We start from the raw sequence: 6152 nt of genomic DNA on the forward strand, positions 1-6152 counted from the left end.
ATATACCGATAAGAGGGAAAAGATTTGTAAAAACCGGTGCAAAGAAAAAAGGTGTTTGGCGTTATTTCACCGGTCATTTTCTAGTAAAGCACAATTGAAAGGAAAAAATTGGATGCTATTGGCAACACTATACTCTCACTCCCTACCAGATGGGCTAAATCATGGGTCTTCAACCTGTGGCCCTCCGGCTGCTACAGAACTACACAACTCAGCATGCCCTGCCTCCGTTTTACCATGCCTGAATAGCAAAACTGTGGTAGGGCATGATGGGATGTGTAGCTCTGCAGCAGCTGGAGGGCCACAGGTATGAAGACCCATTGGGTTGAATGGACAACACTGTTATCCCCTCCCCCCCTTATTTGTAAATATTAAGGGTTGAGTGTATTATAGGATTGTGTCTTCTTTATTATATTGCTAGTAATTCTGTTTGCAGAGATCACTATTCAGCGCTGTTGCCACTGTGTGACCTCTCTTTCCCTTACAAATCCTTTTACCTCTTCCCAATGCTCTCCTGTTCATTTTTATTAAATTGTTTTCGTCTTCTCATAGTAAAGTACCCATGGCCTAGCAGGAAGCCATGTGTGTGCCACTGACAAGTAAATGCTGTAGAGCTGGCCAGACATAACCTATCTGACTCCTCACCCTTCGCTGGCTATATGCAAGCCATTTCTCTGCTTACAGTCTCTCTATTATTCATTGCCTTCCTACTAGACAAAGTCCTGTAACCAGACTTTGGGGGTAATTCAGACCTAATCGCTAAGCTGCGTTTTTGCACAGCGAGCGATCAGGTCTAAACTGCGTATGCACCGCAATGTGCAGGTGCGCCGCACGGGTACAAAGCGGATCGCCGCTCAGCGATGGGTTTGTGCGAAGAATCCATTCGCACAGGCGATCGCAAGGAGATTGACCGGAAGAAGGCGTTTGTGGGCGTCCACTGACCATTTTCAGGGAGTGTCTGGAAAAAAGCAGGCGTGTCCATGTGTTTGCAGGGAGGGTTCCTGACGTCCATTCCAGTCCCGGACAGGCTGAAGTGATCGCAGCGGCTGAGTAAGTCCTGGGCTGCGCAGAGACTACACAAAATCTGTTTGTACAGCTCTGCTACACATGCGTTCTCACACTTGCACAGCTAAAATACACTCCCATATGGGCGGCGACTATCTGATCACAGCAGTGCAAAAATCACCTGCTAGCGATCAGGTCTGAATTACGGGATCCGGTCTGAAGATCGACAGTGTCTAGGTCGACAATGTTTAGGTCGACCACTATAGGTCGACAGTCACTAGGTCGACATGGATGGAAGGTCGACAGGGTTTCTAGGTCGACATGTGCTAGGTCGACAGGTCTAAAGGTCGACATGAGTTTTTCACATTTTTTTTTTGTGGATTTTTTCATACTTAACGATCCACGTGGACTACGATTGGAACGGTAAAGTGTGCCGAGCGAAGCGGTAGCGGAGCGAAGGCACCATGCCCGAAGCATGGCGAGCGATGCGAGTCATGCGAGGGGACGCGGTGCACCAATTTGGGATCCCGGTCACACTACGAAGAAAACGACACCAAAAAAAAAAAAAATTCCTCATGTCGACCTTTAGACCTGTCGACCTAGCACATGTCGACCTAGAAACCCTGTCGACCTTCCACCCATGTCGACCTAGTGACTGTCGACCTATAGTGGTCGACCTAAACATTGTCGACCTAGATACTGTCGATAAAAGGAACCACACCCTTGAATTACCCCCTATGTACAGTTCCTTTTAATCTGCAGTAGAGAGGCAGAAAGGGAATATTAAAAAATAGTCAATTTTAACTGAAATGCTTGTGACCTATCGCTTACTCACTGCGGAGGTAGACGGTTTTGCTCCCCATGGACAGAAGTCAGGCCGCTTCTCTGTGATATCCCGGGCGGCTTATCTGCCTGGTTCAGTGCACAAAACGCCTCTGCTGTGTTTTTAGATCATGCCTTGCCATCCTGTGGTTCTACAGCTGTTGTGAAACTACAAGTCCCAGCATGTCCTGCCACAGTTTTGCTATTAGGGAGTGCTAAAACTGTGGCAGGGCATGCTGGGATGTGTAGTTTCACTACAGCTGGCGGGCCGCATGTTTACTAGGCCTGGTCTAGATGACGGCGTCACTTGACGTCCTTTTACCTGAAATTGTATTTTATCCTATTACATTCTGTATACGCAGCAGTCATTCAACAAAAGGCGATTATGTTCACCTTGCAGCCCACATGTAGAATGGCCTTGTACGCTCCAGATTTAGGTTCGGGGGGTAACTTACACAAGTTTTGGAAACTTTGTAAATGATTTCTGCAGAAGCTGGCAGGAAGGTTTGCATAAGCAGCAGGTCTTGCTGTATCAAATTAAGGTGTCTGTTTACTAAGCCTTGGATGGAGATAGAGCACCAGCCAATCAGCTCCTAACTGCCATGACACAGGCTGTGTTTGAAAAATGACAGTTAGGAGCTGATTGGCTGGTACTTTATCTCCATCCACTTTACCTCCATCTAAGGCTTAGTAAATAGGCCCCTAAGTCTCATGTGTGACCTGCTCATCAGACATGGTTATCTCTTTAATAATGAGTGTTTTACATGCTGAGCTGAACTGAACCTGCATCTTGCGGAGGCCGGGTAACACGGACAGATTGTGAGCCTCGGAGTAACAGAAATTGTAGGGTGCTGTTGGTCAACATTGGAAAGTGAGAATATTCCTGGAGGCAAATCTTTAAACTGTTGCCTTTGTCACAAGAACTTGTACATGTCCCTTAAAATGACTGTCCATCTCATTGCAGACTTAGTTAGTGCTCTAATGAGGCTATCACAGCTTGGAAGTACCTTGCCTTTTCCACATTTATACCCCTTTCATTACTCTGTGTACGCACCTTGACCTGGGTTTTTGCTATGTATGAACAGAAATGACCCATGTCTATGACCCTTCTCTGCACCAGAAGCTACCCAGGTCCTCTGTAGTGTGAACACATCCAACCCATCAATTTCCTGGGTTTTTGGTGTAGAGTGAATGGGGGTCTCAGGCTGAGACCTAGGCTGAAGCCGGGTTGATAGATCCGGGTCGTAGCCGTGTATATCCAGGGTCTTACGGGTGAAAGGGGTATTACTGAATGATCCTGTGAATTGCAGTGCTGACCCCTAGATGGCAGCAGAAGCCTGCAGCCCAGATTCATGCAATGCATTCCTGCTGCCCGTGCTCTGTATAATGTAAGGCAACTGATACATTAGATCATTGTAATTGTTCTCCATTCTCCAAGGGGTTAAGCCGGACGGAGTAATATTTACAGTATACAGACATATTTTCACTCAAAATATCCGGTCTGGGAGGGGACCAGCCGCTTGTCACTGCGGACGGTGACGGCTTCTCCAAACCATTCCTATGGCCTTCCATTTCTGGTACTGGTGTTATGTTTAATGGAACCAAAGACTTCAAAAGTTGGAGCTGGACTGTTCCTTGAGCCACTGGACAGTAGGAGTGTCAATTTAAATGGCAAAAGTTTTTTTCTTTTTTAATGCATTGTTCAAAAATGTGTAAGTGTAACATGCGTTACGCAAGTCACATTATCAATCACATTTACATTTCTAAAGGGCCCCATACACTTGTACGACATGACGGTCCGTCATGTCGTATAAGATTTCCCTTCAGCCTCCCGGGCGGCAGGATAGTAAACGATACATCGTATGCGGTCCTTGTGCATACGATGTATCTTATACGATCCCAGCCATTCCTGCGGGATCAGACATATCAGCACTCGTGATATGTCGGATCTAGGGTGATCCGATCCGATGCTCACGGGAACGTGCATTGGATAAGATCGGGTGTAAAGCACAACGAAAATGCCAGATTTCACCCAATCTATAGGCCTGAATTGGGCTGAAATCGGGCATTATCGTTCTAGTGTATGGGGCCCTTTCTACGGTCATGAACTTATTTTAAAACCTTGTTGTTCTCTGTGGCAATAACACCTGTTCGACACCACTGGACGGAGACATGACCTATACGTTGCATTACAGTATAGATGGGAAGAACGATGATTGCGTGGTGGGATTCTTTCTGCATTACAGCAGTTGTTGTTTTTTTTTTCCCCACCTACATCGTAAACAATGAGTCCTGAATCTTCGCCCCCTATCACTGGCTCAGTCGTACTGTAAGTCATGTAGGTTTCTTTTCAAGGGAATCGTTTTGTGCCATCTAGCTTTACGTCATTGGGGTTTTGCCCATAGGTGGGAATTTTCTTCCCGCCGCGTAATTTTCTTCACCCATCGGCGTTCCTCTGCTACTATCCGAGCTGTATGATTACACTGCTAGTGTATGAGTCACTGTGACAACGGAACTAACGTAACACAGACATAAATCTATGCAAGTGGGTTCTGGTTTCTCCTTTGGTCAGAAAAATGAGCCCTCCACTACATATCTGCGTACCTCATTGTACCCCAAACAGATTAAAACATCAGACGTAACCATGAAAGCTGAACTAAGATCTTGATCCAGTGTTTCTGTGACCATTCCTTTCTTTGGTTTCTGTCCCATGTCTTGGGGAAAGTGAAGAATATTTAGTTTCCTTAATATTTTCCTTCTCTACCTCCTCTGGCAGCTGGTACCAAGGGTTGGAGCCCTCACGCCCAACTGACTCCAGATTGGAAGGCAACATCTCCATTGGGTATACGAGACCACTACTCCTCAATGGTCTGCCTAGGACATGTGAAGGTCCATGCTTCCACTCCCATGGAGCTCCACCCAATGAAAATAGGCGGAGAGTCTAACAAATGTATCTGGTGCATTGTAAATGTCACCATACGATATGCAACCTCCTACTGCCCAGTTTATTCTTATTGGTGGTTTCTATAATGCGTGGTTGTGAGCTGAACACAGGTCTCGGGTTCCCCTGCTATAGTGAGAACCAGACTTTTCAGAGCAGGCCCCCTACAGCCGTAGGGGGTCAGACAGAGTAACAAAGTTGGCAAAACTCTTTCACCCCTTAATTACCCATGATAGCCCTACAGGAGTCTTCCGACTTCATAATCCAGTGAGAATATAAATAATATACAATATGAGATAATAACTGCTCATTGAGAGATCGCGGAGCTCCCCGACTGAGCTGTCTACCACAGTGGCTGGCCAGGGTGTTTATTTTGTACCATTGCCCTTTTGGGCAGTACGGATAGTGTGATGGTTAGCATTACTCCTCACAGCACTGAGGTCACGGGTTCAATTCCCACCCCGGCTCTAACTATGTGGAGTTTGTATATTCTTCCTATGCTTGCGTGGGTTTTCTCTGGGAGTCCGGATTCCTCCTACAATTCAAAAATATACCAGTAGGTTAATTGGCTTCGGGCAAAAAATAACCTTAGTGTGTGCGTGATACCTTGGTGGTTATAGACAGGCTTACAATAAGGCGGGGGTCCCCAAGCTGCAGGTTTTCTTGCAGTGGTGTGAGTGACCTCATCATTCCTAAGCCTTGTGCTAATTAACACTCGAGATTGAGGTCCTCTTCTTTTAATATATATATATATATATATATATATATATATATACATATACATATATATATACATATATACATATATATATATATATATATATATATATTCTTATTTACTAATATAACGTTATGCGGTTGTCATCGTCAACACATAGACTTGTTCCAGGCACTTTCTGTGCAGCCCCAAATTCATATGCTAAGTTCAAACTCTTCAAGGTGTTTCCCAGCTCAAGCTACTGTTTTGTTTGTGAGCCCCACTTTCTTAGGGACACCAGCCCTGTGCTGGCTGGCCTAGGGCTGGTTGGCACCATGACATGGGCAACCACATGTTACTGACCCAGCGTACAAATACTAGGCTTATTACGTCCCACCACTTGAAGGCCAAAGTTGCTGCAATATCTTTCGGTGGCTTCAAATTTGCTGAAAATTCAAAGTCTATTACCCACCCCCCTCCCCAATTTCTTACCAATTCCACCTTACTGAAGCTCCCCTTACTTATCATTCTGTGGCTACTGGCATAGTAACCCCATAGGAAGCAGCCTACGCTGCTAGCCAATCACAGGCTTCTTTTTGTTTTCTAGGACAACAGCCATGGCCTGATCTTTCTAGAGGGAGCTTCAGTAAGCCAAGGAGGTGAGAGGTTGTGGGCAAACCCACCCATCGC

The sequence above is a fragment of the Pseudophryne corroboree genome, chromosome 4 (assembly GCF_028390025.1).
Source record: "Pseudophryne corroboree isolate aPseCor3 chromosome 4, aPseCor3.hap2, whole genome shotgun sequence".
Taxonomy (NCBI): Eukaryota; Metazoa; Chordata; class Amphibia; order Anura; family Myobatrachidae; genus Pseudophryne; species Pseudophryne corroboree.